Source organism: Macrobrachium rosenbergii, chromosome 53, assembly GCF_040412425.1.
Source record: "Macrobrachium rosenbergii isolate ZJJX-2024 chromosome 53, ASM4041242v1, whole genome shotgun sequence".
Classification (NCBI taxonomy): domain Eukaryota; kingdom Metazoa; phylum Arthropoda; class Malacostraca; order Decapoda; family Palaemonidae; genus Macrobrachium; species Macrobrachium rosenbergii.
This window is the reverse complement of record NC_089793.1, coordinates 27,377,824-27,395,323: the sequence shown is the minus strand read 5'-3', so window position 1 is coordinate 27,395,323 and position 17,500 is coordinate 27,377,824. Positions and strand designations below refer to the sequence as shown.

The window sequence follows — 17,500 nt, the reverse complement described above, 5'->3', positions numbered from 1 at the left end:
ACTGTCTAAAAGTATTATCTTTACAAGTGGTTCGTCCAATATGTGCATTCCTATGCTGTTATTCATCAAATCAACACGATTTTCCTTAATCATCCATGATTCAACCATATTTCGTTCAATAGTATCTTGACAGAACATGATCTCTCTTGCATTTTAATTGATAGTGTGGTTACACTTATTTATGTGCTGAAACAGACGACTGACTTTATTCCCTGTTATGTTATTTATAAGTTTTTAAATAGCTGTAAGATAGTTTTAATATTTATGCATTACTGCCTCTTAGGTGACTTACAACTGCTTAAGATTTTGTGTATTACTTGACCCTGAGGATGATGTGTGAAAACACGAAAGCGCTGGGTCAGTGTCTTGTTCAATTCAGCCTCCAGTTCAGTTACTAGATATATATATATATATATATATATATATATATATATATATATATATATATATATATATATATATATTATACATTATATATATATATATATATATATATATATATATATATAATATATATATATATATATAATCTAAGAATAACCTTTTAAAAGTTAGCTGTCACTGAGTAGAACAGAGAGAACAGAAACCAGTATAATACGGGCGTAAACAAGTAAAACAAGAACAACAACAACAAAACATATATAAATAAAATCGATTTTGATTGGAGTATATATATATATATATATATATATATATATATATTTATATATAATTTATAACACATTTAATTAAGAAAAGTAATTTTTTTCATTTGATTGTTTTTACGACGCGTCGGTGGTTTGGCATCTAGTTTGTTCTTCAGTATAATTATCGTCATTATTATTATAGGAAAGGTTATCATCATAATACTAATGAATTATAATGGCCATAATATGGTCATTGTTACAGCACAGGGATTTTTATTGTGCCATTTAAAGGTCTCGCATTAAATTTCTCCGAGAGATTTTGCGTTCACAGAGACCGCGGAGTGAACGCAAAACGGCTTTCGGTCAGAGTATCGAAGTGAATTGGGTCACGGAGATATTTTAGAAAGCTTAGTATGCAAGACGTCGGCTGAACATCGGTTTGGAAGTTCGTTCCTCGTCATATTTATTGCTGCTATATTCTCGGTAACGACCCGAATTCTGGATTGGATTTTCTCTTTTTTTCGGGGGGTTGGAGGAAGTGTTTGATCATCTGGGGTTTGTAGTTTTTGGGGTTGACACTGATTTTTAAGTTTTCATTCAAATGGCCGTCTGTCATATTCCATGCAACCTCAGAAATATGACAGTATTTGCAGTCACTGATTCTGTTCTGTGAACCGTTACTTGGTACTTTAACATTATAGTATAATGTCATTGTTAAGAATGCATAAGTCATTAAAAATTCCATCCACCTCATACCGAACTTGTTTTAATCTCGTGTGTCATTGTAATAGTCGGCCAAATTCAGCCACATTGGAAGATACATATCGTTAAGAATCCAAAAATCATTGTAAATTCCATCCTTTTCAGACCAAAATTCCTTCAATCCCGTGTCATTGTAATATTCGGCAGAATTCGACAATATTGTAAAAGACTATGTTGGATGCACCTTCCGGCTCTTGAGAAATGTTACCCATGTACTGCCGTCACCTTGTTCATATTCGGCAGTGCATCACCGCTAATCTTATGAAGACGAATGGTTACAACAGCCGCACAAGACTCATGCTCAGTTCGTGAATAAGGTTATCATACGATTTACAAATGTCGCGTGTGACATGGCGAATTCATCTCTCTGGCTTTCTAGCAGTGTCAGCCAATCTCAGAAAATACACCAGGTGGTTGTCATCTGAACATTGGATACTTAAACAAAAACAGGTCATTCGGTCTATGTTTGTTTATGCGACAGTGATTTGCATGCAAATGGTGTTGTTGTTGTTGTCTTACTTTTAGGAACTGGGTCATACCGGTAGGAAGGCTAGTGCCGTCAGTGAACCTCAAGCGGTCCACTGTAGGCATTACTGAAGATTGTTTGCAGCGTTCCTTCGGCCCCTAGCTGCAGCCACTTTTTAGCCTTTTACTTTACCTCCATTCCGCTTTCCTTCTATAATCTTGCTGTCCAACCTCTCCGACTCCCTCTTTACTCTGAAGCGCTGAATGGCTGAAAGTACTCGCGTGCTTGATCCCCGTAGGTGGGTAGTGCCATCAGTGCACCTCACGTGGCGCACTGTAGGCATTACTACAGGTCCTTGGCAGCGTCCCTTCGGTCCCTAGCTGTAACCCCTTTTCATTCGTTTTACTGTACCTCCATTCACATTCTCCGCCTTCCATCGTGCTAACTACTGTCTCCCAACAATTGTTCCATAGTGCAACTGCGAGGTTTTCCTCCTGTTACATCTTTCAGACCTTTCTACTCTCAATTTCCCTTTCAGCGTTGAATGACCTCATAGGTCCCAATGCTTGGCCTTTAGATTAAATTCTATCTTCCCTTCCCCTTCCCAGCGCTTGGCTTCACAGCCTAGTTTTCATAAATCAAATTAAAATCCGGACTGGGTCATACTAAATTGGTATGATTGTTGACTTTTGTACGTTATGCATTCTGCTTAACAGCGTAGATATGGAAGCGTGTTGCCTCAGCAGCAATGTGCAACGATAAAAGCTATTGCTCCCGTGAGCCTCCTCCCCCACCCCCAGTCGCATTTATTGCTAATTTCCGAGGTCACATAAATAAAAGTTTACGGCTGCGAGTGGCCTCGCATCGATCCACATGAACAGCTATTATTACAGCATTGTTTTAATTGTTTAAAATAACTTGCGGGTTTTTAAATGGTTGTGTACTGCGCATTTTGCGCTTCAAGTTACAGCGTGGGCATTTTCAGGAAAAATGGAAAAGTAACAGGAAAGTACCGGTTCAGGTACTCCGTTGGATTTCAAGGATAATAATAATAATAATAATAATAATAATAATAATAATAATAATAATAATAATTCGCACGATGCAGCCATCCTTTTGAACAAGACGTGCTTAAGAAAGGGCCTGCTTCTTTCCAATACTAACAGTAATAATAATAATAATTTGTTGTCATTTTGCCGCTTTCATCTAACGGCCAGGATCTGTTGCAAGGCTGAGTGGCGTTTGAACTTTTTTTTTTTTTTAGGCTCAGTCGTTCTATTTTAGCCATGCTTTGAAATATTATTGCTTGTGTGTGTGTGTGTGTGTGTGTGTGTGTGTGTGTGTGTGTGTGTGTAAATAAAGCGACCAAAGACGAGAGGTTTACGTGTGCAGATTTCCTTGGATTGCGTCGTGTATATTAGAGGAATATTATGTATTTCATAAAGTAAGGTCAGTTAAATCTGTCCTATAGTGATGGCAGCTGTATGTTGCATAAGTGAGGATAGGTATATCATGCACAGTATCTTGCATATAGTGGGGAGAGTTATTTTTGTGTATGGTGAGGACAGGTATAGGTAGTGGGAGCATGTTTACCTAACATGCATGGTAACAACAGGTTTACCATCCATGTAGGGCAGATTCGTTTTGCTGGAATAGTGAGGGTACTTATACCTTGCATATAGTGGGGGCGAGTTGTTGTGGTGTATGGTGAGGGTGGGCATAGGACAGTGTGAGCATGTTTACCTAGCATGTATAGTGAGAACAGGCTTACTCTACAAATAGAGCAGTTACATTTTGCTGGAATAGTGAGGGCTCTTATATCTTGCGTATAGTGGGGCGAGTTATTTTTGTGTATGGTGACTAGTCATAGGATAGTGAGAGCATGTTTACCTACCATGTATTTTATAGCGAGAACAGGTTTCCCATCCATATAGAGCGGATGCATCTTTTTCGAACAGAGAGAACTGGTTTATTTATCATATGCACTGAGAGAGCAGGTTCACCCTTACGTAATCAAGTGAGAGCAAGACCTTTCCCCCGCTCTGTTTTGTTTTGTCTTGTTTTTGTTATTATTTTGGGTGCTTTGATGTGTGGCCCAGTTTCTCATCACCCCGTCCGATTGAAACGTGTAATTTTATAAATTGCATCCATTGTGGCTTAATGCCCACAAAAGGAGCGGCGCCCTTTTGATCTGTCAAAGCACCGTCACTTCCCAACACAACAAACAAACTGCTTGTTTATGTTTGTCATTGCTTTTTTTTTTATATACCGCTGTTGATGTGATCGCTAAATGGGGGAGCGTTTTTATAGCCAAATACGTTTAATGATGCCTCTTTGCTATACCCAGGACGCCTGGTTTTAAAGTGTTTTCGCCGAAGGGCTCCGACACTTGAGGTGGGACGGAATAACATGACGCCCAGATAGATGTTTCATGAGACTGGATTTACGAGGGTGTATATAGTGTGTTTAGGGGCGGGTGGTGTTTGTCTCTCCATCCTCTTTAAAGTAGAGGGTTGTGGGCGGTTGCATTTTCTTCAGTGTTGCTGCTCTCTCTCTCTCTCTCTCTCTCTCTCTCTCTCTCTCTCTCTCTCTCTCTCTCTCTCTCTTCTCACCTGCGCGCGTGCCTTTTTACCGGTCGGGCGGGCACTCCAAACACGCCCACCGTCTCTTGCTGTCCTTATTATTCCTTTTGCTACTAATGAGAAGTTTATGTATCTCCCCCTCCCCCCCACCTCTTTACAACTGGTCCCCTTAACCTTACTTCGCCCCCCCCCCAATACTTGGTGTTTAAAACCTACGGAATATTCAGGGAAGCTAGAACACTTTTAAAGGTCCCCAGACGAATAAAACAGAAATGGATTTTAGTAACTCGATACAAGTCTTTTAATAGTACTTGTGCATTTCATGAGTATATATAATAAATTAATTTTTCTACAAAGTCTGCTAGTGCGTGTTGACGAATTTGGGAGAGAATTTAATGTATATAACGAATTATTTTTATTTCATTTCTAGTAATGTATATTGACGAAATTTCATTTTGGAGGGAGTGTGTTGTTTCTAAATGTTAAATTGGCTTCTTTTTTAATTGTTGTAAATACAAAAATAGTGAAATCTTCAGCTTAGATAGTACTCAGTGGTCATCTCTGTGTTAACTAAAAAAATAGTCTTTCATACTCCTTATTATGTATTTAAAGATCCAAGAAAAAAATTAACACAATTTACTCTAGATTATTTTTAAATGACAGAATGAACTTCATGTTATTGATGTAAAAAGTTAAATAACGGTTTTTGACGTGTAGGAGGAAATAACTAATGTGTTGTTCGTAATAAATAAATGACATGATGTTCATTCTGGGATTTTATCAGAGAGCGTGCCATCAATATTGTCAATCCCGTAGCGTGGGGTTAGTGCAGTCAATGCACTTCACGCGGTGCACTGTAGGCACTACTTAATGTTCTTTGCAAGGTCCATTCGGCCCATTGCTTTAACCCATTTCATTCCTTTTACTGTACCTCTGTCCATGTTGTCTTTATTCCATCTTTCTTTCCACCCTCTCGTAACAGTTGTTTCATAGTGCAACTGCGAAGTTTTCCTCCTGTTACACATTTAAAGCCTTTTTACTCTCAATTTCCCTTTCAGCGCTTATTGACCTCATAGGTCCCAGCGCTTGGCCTTTCGCGTAAATTTTTTTATTCCTGTTCCTGTCAGTATTGTTAATACATAGGGTTTATATATGCATTGGAGGCGTACCCAGGTATTTAATAGTTGATAAAAACTCACAGAAGCTATACGATTATTTATAGGAGATAGAATAATTTTGTATAGTTTTTAAAAAATTAGATATACTGTGTAGGCTACTATGCGAAGACTTGCAGTCCCTCTGTTTCTTATGCGATGACTCTCTCTCTCTCTCTCTCTCTCTCTCTCTCTCTCTCTCTCTCTCTCTCTCTCCTGCCACGCCCACATTTGTTTCCGACGCCTTCATTTTGAGCGCCCCTGTGAGGCGCGCGCGGTCGTCGATTGGAACACCTACGCGTCCTAATGCCCCCACCCCCGGGACCCAATGACCCCCTCCCTCCAGGCCACAGGACTACCCCACCCCATCCCCACTACCACCACTACCGCTGCTGCCCACCACGCCTACTAAACGTCTATCGTCGCCCCCTCTCTCTCTCTCTCTCTCTCTCTCTCTCTCTCTCTCTCTCTCTCTCTCTCTCTCTCATGCTTTCCCCATTCACAGCGTATTCGCCCACTCACGCCCACGCACGAATTACGCCCACAACTCCTGTGAAACCTCTGGGTTGTCTCAGCTCTGGGCTTGGTTCTCTTTGTACTTTTGTACCAAGCATTACAAGCAAGCACATGCGGTTTTAGCTATTAATGGTTATTACCTCTCTCTCTCTCTCTCTCTCTCTCTCTCTCTCTCTCTCTCTCTCTCTCTCTCTAATACAGCTATGGAATTTATATATCCTCTGTGTGATTTTAAATTACTTTCCTGCACTCGAATTAATTAAAAATGAAATTAATTTTTTTCCATTCATCCTTGAAATTCTCTCTCTCTCTCTCTCTCTCTGTATGTATATCTTGGACATGTCGTTTGATTCAATAATAATTTACATTTGACTTAAAAATTAGTCTTCTTAACATGAAGAAAATGCTTGATAGATGGAGTTTCAGAGGTGTTAAAATGAAAGGGTCTCTTTATGGTATCCAGGTAGTAAGTATGGCATGCAAATTACAGATGAATGGCGTAGTATTAGTAGGTGTTTCTGACGTGCTAATGATGAGTGTTTATAGGCGTATAAAGCGGCTATTGTTTAGTATGTTTTTTTATAGCTGACTAACAACTAGTCACCTGTGCTGTATATGTCCCACAGTCATATTCAGAGATATTCAGAATGAAAAATACCTTATGAAAGTGAGTTTTTATAATAATAATAATAATAATAATAATAATAATAATAATAATAATAATAATAATAATTCTTCGTTTAACGTGCTTTGATTTGGCGTTGGGGTAGGCCGTAGCCTCGATAATAATAATAATAATAATAATAATAATAACACTACTTTGATGATGATGATAACGATAATAATAATAATGATAATGATAATAAATGTACTTTGTTAATAATAATAATCATCATTATCATCATCATCATCATAATGTACTGTAATCATCATCATCACCATCCTCGTAATAATCATAGTAATAACAATGATAATAATAATAATAGTAATGATAATAATAACAGTCAGACGCTGTGTACAGAAATTGCCATCAAAGACCACCACACCCACATTCCTGTAGGTTTTGCGGCTTTTGTGTATATTAACTCGTGTCAATCTCTTCCGCCCCACCCACACAGCGCGCTACTCTCTCTCTCTCTCTCTCTCTCTCTCTCTCTCTCTCTCTGTATAATTTAGTAATAGTAATGATAATTAATTCAAATTGTTACTCGCATTCAAATCGGCTAAAATGGAAATTGCTCATCAAAGACATTTCTCTCTCTCTCTCTCATTCTCTGTCTCTTTCTCTCTCTCTGCAATTCAGTGAAGTTTATACTGTATATCCTTTGTTTAGTTTAAATTTTCTTACAAGCAAATTAACTAAGAAAATGAAATTGATTTTTCCCATTTTATTTTATTCTCCTCTCTCTCTCTCTCTCTCTCTCTCTCTCTCTCTCTCTCTCTCTCTCTCTCTCTCTCTCTCTATAATTTAGTAATGGAATTTACATATCCTCCATTTAATTCCAAATTATCTACTCGCATTCAAATCGGCTAAAAATGGATTTTACTTTTTCTCATTTTATTCGTCCTTGACATTTCTCTCTCTCTCTCTCTCTCTCTCTCTCTCTCTCTCTCTCTCTAATTCAGCAGTGAAGTTTATACTGTATATCCTTTATTTAGTTTTAAATTTTCTTACAAGCAAATTAACTAGAAAATGAAATTGATTTTTCCCATTTTATTTATTCTCTCTCTCTCTCTCTCTCTCTCTCTCTCTCTCTCTCTCTCTCTCTCTCTCTCTCTCTCTCTCCTCTCTTAATCAGCCCTCCTTACATGCCTCCCGTAAACACATGATTGGCGTCTGAAATGAGAGAGAGAGAGAAAATGAAAGAGAGAGAAGAGAGAAGAAGAAAGAGAGAACTGATTCTAAAATGATCACTTCAAGCCAACGGAGAACTATACAAGCTCTATAAAGGAATCTCTTATTAGGGTCGTCTTTCGCACTTTCATTTGTGTCTGTCCTTTGATTGACACGTTGGATACAAGTTAGGGCTGCTTGAGGGCCCCGGGGGAGGGGTTGCTGTTGTTTTGTTGGGGGTTATGTGTTGGGTGGAGGAGTGGCTATAGTTGTTTGTTGCTGTCATTTTCATGTAAAGGAAACAACACACTTCATACCTTTATTTCCTCACAGTTTGGTTATAGTGAAGCTGCCTTAAGACGCAACATTATTATTATTATTATTATTATTATTATTATTATTATTATTATTATTATTATTCTTCTTCTTCTAAGACAATACCTCTTGGTAAATAAAAACCAACAGTGGTAATGGGACTTAAGATTATATTTATTCTTTATTTTAAAGTACGTAAGTAATTGTCTTTCAATAGTATTAAGCACATCAACTGAAGCCGTAGCATTCTCTCTCTCTCTCTCTCTCTCTCTCTCTCTCTCTCTCTCTCTCTGTAATTCGAAAAGGAAATTTATATATCCTCCAATTCATTTAAGAATCTTTTCTCGCTCTCATATTAGCTAAAAAATGAAGTGATGTATTTATTCCGATTGTATTAATTTCTCTCTCTCTCTCTCTCTCTCTCTCTCTCTCTCTCTCTCTCTCTCTCTCTCTCAGGGCTATCCATTATCTCACTTCCCTTCGAATGCGTGGGTGGGTGCGCGCATTGAGCCAGATAATTTTGCACGTTATGTGACACCAGTTATCTCTTAATTGACCCATCCTGTTCATAAGTAACGCCTGATTCACAAATGCCAGTTTGAGCCCTTCTTTCATTTTTTTTTATCGGACCCTAATCGGTAGGTATTTCGGGCCCGCTGTCGAGCAGTCCAGAAATAATAAGTCTGTGCGTACTTGATATTAATGCTTGCGTAATCAGTTGTAGGGGGCGTATTCAGATGCGCTTCGGACGTTAAATGCTTTTCACGTGACCCCCTCCTTCCTCCGGTACTCTAGTATATATGACGTCTATCTATCTTGCTTTTTGTTTCGTGACAAATACACACACACATACCACACTCAATATATATACAATATATATATATATATATATATATATATATATATATATATATATATATATATATATATATATATTTCTGGCATAGATAGCGTCTGTCTATCTTGCATTTTCTTTCGTGATAATATATATATATATATATATATATATATATATATATATATATATATATATATATATATATATATATATATATATATATATATTTGAGAGACAGACAGACAGACAGACAGACGGAGAGAGAGAGACACAGACAGACTATAAACAACAAGTTCCTGTCTTTGCTTTGTTTCACCTACCTTTGTTAAGTTAAAAAAAAAATACTGAGACCAACATATCTCCATTACTCTCCATCGTCACCACCAGCATATGAACACTGATACATCTCACGTTTAATTCAGAGAGAGAGAGAGAGAGAGCGCTGTCGCCGAATTTGGTGTGGGCCAATTTCAGTTTTTGCCATCACGTCCATGAAAGGGCAGTTGCCTAGTATCACCATATTGGCAACTGGAGTGAGTTCGTATCGACGTAGTTCTCCGTCAGCAGCGGGCAGAAATATGTTACAAATAAACAGTATTCACAAAGAAAACGTTTTAGAGAATTACTTTCGAAGGAAATGTTTTCAAGGAATTACGTTTTCGTTGTCGTAATCTGTTTTTAGAGGGACGAACTACGTAAGAAAATAATAATAATAATAATAATAATAATAATAATAATAATAATAATAATAATAATAATAATAATGTTGAGAAAATAAAAATATACTACTACTACTACTACTACTGCTGCTGCTACTACTACTGCTACTATTGCTACTACTACTACCACTAATAATAATAATAATAAGAAGAAGAAGAAGAAGAAGAAGAAGAAGAAGAAGAAGAAGAAGAATAAGATTAATGATACTACCAATAATAATAATAATGCTGAGAAAATAAAAACTACTACTACTACTACTACTACTAATAATAATAATAATAATAATAATAATAATAATAATAATAATGTTAAGAAAAATAAAAAAAACCACGAGGTGTACTGGTGACCCTCAACAAAAAAAAAAAAAAAGCTCTACGGAGCAGCCGTGTCGCAACAGCAGTAAACGACCCGAACAACATGCGCATGCGCGCGTGTACGAAGGCAAATCAGGTAACAGTAGCAGCAGAAGTAACAGCAGCAGCGTTGATAGCAGCAAGCAAGCAAGCAAGCAAGCAAGCGAGCGAAAGCAGCAGGAAGAGTGAGTGTTTCGGTCAAGTCTTGTTCATCCCTGCGTAGCCGTGCGAGCGCGCAAGCGAGCCATTGTGAAACTTGTAACGTTTCTTCGAGGTCAGAGTTATGGATGGGGGAGGTGGGGGAAGGTGAAGGGGAGAGGATTTTTAGGGTGGGGTTGAGGGGTGATTGAGTAGGGGAGGATGCTTGTTCTTGTGTAGGTGTAAACTGCTTTTTGCTTTAGTATATTGATAGTGTAGTTTATTTTCCTGCGTTATGAATGTAGTGGTAAGTTATTAAGTTTCATGGGGACAGAAAGATTCTGTTCTATAAATATACCATTATATATATATATATATATATATATATATATATATATATATATATATATATAATATATATATATATATATATATATATATATATATATATATATATATATATATATATATATATATTACAGTATATGTGTGTATATACAGTATTATATACTGTATATATACTATATATATATATATATATATATATATATATATATATATATATATATATATATATATATATATATGTGTAGAATCTACTGGTCACTTTTACCAGATTCATATGTAATTGTAATAGCCACAATGCCTTCTTAACTTCTCGAATTCTTGGAGCTTTTTGGCTACTCTTGTCACTACAAAGTCTGAAGATCCAGGTGCAAGAAATATGAAGAAATTATGATGTCCGGTCGCGGGAAGCGAACCCGGGTCCCATAATCGGACATGATAAATTCTTCATATTTCTTGCACTTGGATCTTAAGTCTTTGTAGTGACAAGCGTATCCAAAAAGCGCCAATAATTCCAGAAGTTAAGAAGGCATTGCGGCTATTACAATTATATATATCATACATTTATATATATATATATATATATATATATATATATATATATATATATATATATATACTCATATATATATATATATATATATATATATATATATATATATATATATATATATATATCTCTATATATATGTGTGTGTGTGTGTGTGTGTGTGTAATCATAGCAAAATATGTGTGGAAATCTTACAGCGAAAATGACCAAATGAAAGTGATATGTAAGATCTCTGTACAAAATGATCAGCAGGTCTGAGTCACTCTGCCATAGGCAGTGCTGCTGATGGGTCATTTCATACGTTGGAAACTTGAACCTAAAATCCTGGGCCCTCAAACGTTCCTGCTGTTCAAAGACCTCTCACGACGAAAACGGGAGGGATATTTAATACACTGTATAGGCTTAGGCAACGGGCTCAAAGAACAAGGACAGTCTAATCTGTTTAATCTCTCTGCTGCCGTTAATGCCTGTATCTGTTGGAGTAATTAGATCCCACTTGGGAGAGGGCGGCTGGCACACGCGTGGGAGGAGGAGGAGCAGGAGGATGGGGGACAGGAGGAAGAGGAAGAGGGGGACAGGAGGAAGAGGAAGAGGGGGACAGGAGGAGGAGGAATAGGATGGGGTACAGGAGGAAGAGGAGGAGGATGGGAACAGGAGGAGGAGGAAAAGGGGGACAGGAGGAGGAGGAGGAGGAAGGGAAAGGAGGAGGAGGAATAGGAGGGGGCACAGGAGGGGAGGAGGAGGAGGAGGATGGGGAGACAGGAGGAATAGGAGGGGTACAGGAGGAGGAGGAGGGGAGGTAGAAGGAGGGAGGAGGGGAGGAAAAGGAGGATAAGCAGGAGGAGGAGGAGGAGGGGAGAGAGGAGGGAAAGAGGAGGAGGAGGAGGTAGAGGGAGGGAAAGAGGAGGGGTAGGAGGAGGAGAAGAGGAGGCGTAGGTGGGTGATGATGATGATGATGATGCTGTTTGCATGTGCTCGAAGGACGTCATTTGAGCCGCTTGTAGCTAGGATGGTTGTTGTTGTTGTCGTAGGTTGTTTCTCTGTTGTCGTAACAGGTGCTTTGCGAACTTCCTTGTTCGTTATAATGACTGTAGTTGTAGTATTATTAGACAGCAGATAATGAAGTACCTGCTTTTATACTGTAAATTATTTATTTTCCTGCTTTTACATTATAAATCCTTTATTATACGAAGAGGAACTTGTGTTGGTATAAGGCCAGCTTGAACTAACAGCAACAAAAATCTTTTGATAACAGTTGTGTTTTCAAGACTATGGCCGATACAGCACGTGAATGTAGGGGATTATGATTGGTGTTAATATTTATGTTGCAAGAAGGTCGATCCATTTTCACCCCTAATTATTATATTAATTGACTGCTAGTTTTGTGTGTGTGTGTGTGTGTGCCTAAAAGGGTTTTGCTTCTCACAGCACCGTTTCTGTCTCTCTTAATTACGATCGATTGAGGCCACAAAGTTTTTATTTGAATGTCAGTGAACAGTAAATTGTTTGTAATAAGATTCTTTATAATTAAAAAAAAATACTCATAGTAGCATGAGTCTTGAAAGAGAGACATATCCACAGTTATGTATGGGTACAAGTATTTAAAAATAAACCTCTACAGAGAGTTTTCGAACAGATCCCCGAAAGCTCTCTGTAGAGATTTATTTTTAAGTACATGCACCCATACATAACTGTGGATTTGTTTCTCCATTCTTTGTAATGTTTTGTTTATTTTGTATGGTGTTTGTTCACTCCTTTGTATGTGTTTTTTTTTAAGCATATAATTCATTAACGTTATCGTCGTACAGATAAAGATGTGATCACCAAGCATGATAAATCTAGCCGTAAACACTGGTGTTCAATGGAATATTTAACCAGTATTATATGAAAGTATCATGACTTGTTTACATGTTTACATCATGTGCGGGAGACCCCTACACTGAACATAAGATGAAAAAAAATAAACAAGGTGTAGTCTCCCAGTCGACGCAGGCGAGGAGAATTTCTCGCTAAGAAAAGCTTGTTGAAAAAAATTTAAAATTTTCTTGCTAAAATAAAATTTTAAAAACATTTTCGTTAAAAAATAAAATAACTCGTTAAAAAGGTTACGTAAAACTTTTCGCTAAAAAAGAAAAAACTTTCTTGCTAGAAGTAAAAAACTTCCTCTCTAGAAAAAAAAATTCGCTAGAAATTTTCAAAACTTTCTCGCTGAAAAAATGTTTGAAACTTTCTCGATGAAAATTAAATAAAACTATCCTAGAAAAAATTGAATTAGAATTTCTCGCTAAAAAAATTTAAAAACTTCCTCGCTAAAAAAAAAAAAATGATATAACCGAAACGTGTGTTGGGCACCGCTGAAAGGATTACCGGGAGATGAGGCGGTACATGGAATCGGAATGTCTGTTAGATTTTTTTCTCGGGGAGGGCTAGGGAGGGAAGGTGAGGGGACTCTTGTTGGGGAGGGAAAAGACCAAACTGGGGGAAGAAGGAAACGGCAGAGGTACGTACAGATGTGGCGGGGTGGGGAAGAGGTTCCTCCTTGGTACCGGCAATCTTGTGATGTTATATTTTTTTCCCCTGTTCAAATGCACGAGTTAGCGAGCGTACCGTATCTCTCTCTCTCTCTCTCTCTCTCTCTCTCTCTCTCTCTCTCTCTCTCTCTCTCTCTCTCCTAACACAGACAGAGAGAGAGAGAGAGAGAGATCCACTTTCACAGAGACAGACAGACACAGACATAATCCACTCTCACAGAGACAGACAGACAGACACATTGGCGTGCCTTTGCATCTTTGTTACCTGGGATACGGCTTTACGTAGAATTTTGGGGCTTGTTGAGGAACCAGTGATTTACTGAGAAAAGGGTGCTTTAGGATGAACAGCGCACATGTGAGAGAGAGAGAGAAGAGAGAGAGAGAGAGAGGACCTCCCTCACCTGCCAAAGAATTATTTAAATAAAGGAAATTGGAGATATGTTGTTAAATTCTAAAGAAATATTTGAACTTTATATCATACTGTAAATATTGAGAAAGGGCAGTTGCAAGAACGTCGTTTATTCTGCCACGCCGCTGCTCGTGGCTGTAAAGAGAGAGAGAGAGAGAGAGAGAGAGAGAGAGAGAGAGAGGTTGTACATCACGGCATAGTCCGTCCAAGTCATAACAGTATGGATTGTGGAATACTGCATGGTACTTCTATCTCATAAGAGAGAGAGAGAGAGAGAGAGAAAGCTGCAACAGTGATGATAGCCGGCGGGTGCAAACGTTCGAAAGGTTCAGGAGAGTCTCGACGGAGACCGAAAAAAGTAATAAGGCGCAGAAGGTTAGAACCGGACCCGACGATGCTCAGAGCTTTCACTTTCCGCCTCTCTCTCTCTCTCTCTCTCTCTCTCTCTCTCTCTCTCTCTCTCTCTCTCTTATGAGATGGATGTACCGTGCGGTGTTCCACAGCCTCTCCTGTTATGACCTGGACGAGCTATGCCGTGATTTAACAATCTCTCTCTTCTCTCTCTCTCTCTCCTCTCTCATGGATGTTCCTCAGCTTCCCTTATGACCAGAAGGAGCTATGCCATCTTCTCTCTCTCTCTCTCTCTCTCTCTCTCTCTCTCTCTCTCTCTCTCTCTCATGGATGTTCCTCAGCTTCCCTTATGACCAGAAGGAACTATGCCATGTTCTCTCTCTCTCTCTCTCTCTCTCTCTCTCTCTCTCTCTCTCATACCAGCTGGGCATGGTGGGCATTTGCAACCATGTAGGTACCGCTGAAGCGTCATTACCAAAGGATCCCCCCCCTCATACCCACATATGGTTGGTCTTTGTTGTTCTGCGGATTTGATAAACCTTTAAGTCAAGTTATAGACGAGTGTATGCGTGGGTATCTGTTTTTTGTATTTTTTTTACCACATGTTCGATGTAGGGTCTTAACAAAAGAATTGTGATTATTTTGAGGAATGTAATTTTTTTAACTCAAAAAGGTGTTATTTTTTTATTCTGAGGAATTTATATTTCTTATCAAAAAGTATTTTATGATTATTTAAAGGAATTTAATTTTTTTAATTGACAAAAGTATTATCGTACGATTATTTTGAGGAATATGATTTTTTAATGAACAAGAATAGAATTTTATTATTATTTTGAAGAATTTAATTTTTATTAAATTAACAAAAGTGTTACTTTACAATTATTTTGAGGAATTCGACTTTTCTTAGTATTTTGAGGAATTTGATTTTTCGTAGCTATATAGAATGCCCTTCGTATGTAAATCCTGCATTTTGTTTTCTATTTTCTTTTATTTTTTTATTTTGAAGCGAAAGTACTTTTCCGTTGAGAGAGAGAGAGACAGAGAGAGGCAGGCATTTTGTTTTCAATTTTTTCATTTTTTATTTGAAGGGAAAGTACATTTATCGCAATTGACCGCTAAAGCTTAATTTCATTTAGATATATCCGTTGAGAGAGAGAGAGAGAGAGAGAGAGAGAGGGAGAGAGAGAAACATTTGTTATCAATTATGATTTTTTTTTAAGAGAAAGTACATAAAATGTGTTTTTTTAAGAGAAAGTACATAAAATGAGTGTTTTTAAAGAGAAAGTACATATAATGTAGTTGACCTTTCAGGCTTCATTTCATTTAGATACTTCCGTTGAGAGAGAGAGAGAGAGAGCGAAGCATTTTGTTATCATTTATGAATTTTTTAAGAGAAAGTACATGTATTGTAGTTGATCTTTCAGGCATCATTTCATTTAGATACTTCCGTTGAGAGAGAGAAGAAAGAGAGAGAGAGAGAGAGAGGCCACAGCTGGCCATCGTAAAACCCGATAAATGACGAGGCTAGTGAACGGAAGCATTGTTTAGTTACCAGAAGAACGGAAGATCTTAGAACGGGAGGGGTGGGGTGGTGAGGGGGCTTCTAGTGCCCCCGAATCAGCAACATAAAAAAGAAAGAAAAAAAAAAAGAAAAATTTCTTGTGTAAAAATATATACTTATCAATACACACGTATGAAACACGCGGTAATCCTTATAAGTTGAATTACATTGTGCGTGTTCTATAGGATTACGTTTGAAAATAATATTGACTAATGGTAAGCCTCGAGGTCTTTCCTTACTAAGGCTAGTTGAACAAAATCATCTGTTTCAAGTTACACAAAGCAGTATAATACCGCACCTCTCTCTCTCTCTCTCTCTCTCTCTCTCTCTCTCTCTCTCTCTCTCTCTCTCTCTCTCTCGGGAGTGGGTGATGGTGGAGGTAATCGGCCATTAACCAAGTATGTTCGACAAATAACGTGCTTACGCCGCCCTTGACCTGTGTAGTTAGTTGTATGATGTTTCCACGTTCTCTTCAGGTATTGCACTTTGAGATTCTCTCTCTCTCTCTCTCTCTCTCTCTCTCTCTCTCTCTCTCTCTCTCTCTCTCTCTCTCCATGAAGTTCAATATGTGAGGTGCAACGTTGGAAAATTCTACATTTTCTCACTCTCTCCCCTCTCTCCATGAAGTTCAATATGTGAGGTGCAGCGTTGGAAAATTCTACATTCTCTCTCTCTCTCTCTCTCTCTCTCTCTCTCTCTCTCTCTCTCTCGTATTTTGTATGGTTTCTAAGGCGTAGCTGCTTTAGAGGTCTCCTTGAGTGGCTCTTAGTTTGCACCTCAAGTACGTTGCGTAAGGGACTGGAGTAGGTGGTCTGCTAACTTCAGAAAAACAGAAGAGTATCTTTGAGAAATAGTGTTCGTGGAATCATAGGCGATTTTAGTTCAGGAATGACTGTTGAAATCGACCTGTAAAATCTATACTCCAGTCTTAATTGTTCACCTTGTTCTCGTGTTAGTGAAATTTTCAAGAACTTTTGAATTATAAGCGATTTTAGTTAAGAAGTGGCACCGAAAATCGACATTTTAAATCTATACGTCAGTCGTACCGTAAGTGTTCGTGTTGATCTTGTGTTAGTGAAATTCTGAAGACGAACTTGTGGAATTGCATCCAATTTTAATGAGAAATGTCAGTTTAAATTGATATTTAAAATATATAAGTTATTCGTAAGTGTTTGCCCTGTTCTCTTGTAAGTGGAATTCTGTGGAATTGTAGCCAGTTTTAATTAAGAAATGACATTTAAAATCTATAGTCAGTCGACAGTGTTCGTCTTATTCTCGTGTAAGTGAAATTCTCAAGAACATACAAAAACAAGCTTGAATATAACAGTAGAGCTCTTCGCTGATAGAATATGTCTGCCTTTTTTCAAGAACTTAAAAAAAACTAAAATAAGTTTAGTTGTTTGCTGATAAAGTCTGTCTGTCTCTTTCTCAGGTAGAACTTACAAAAAA

General features: G+C 37.8%; 1 protein-coding gene across 1 annotated transcript in view; it reads left to right on the top strand.

Moving 5' to 3' along the window:
- Positions 1-17,500, top strand: part of LOC136834096 (tyrosine-protein phosphatase 99A-like) — a 582,738-nt gene that overhangs the window by 463,983 nt on the left and 101,255 nt on the right.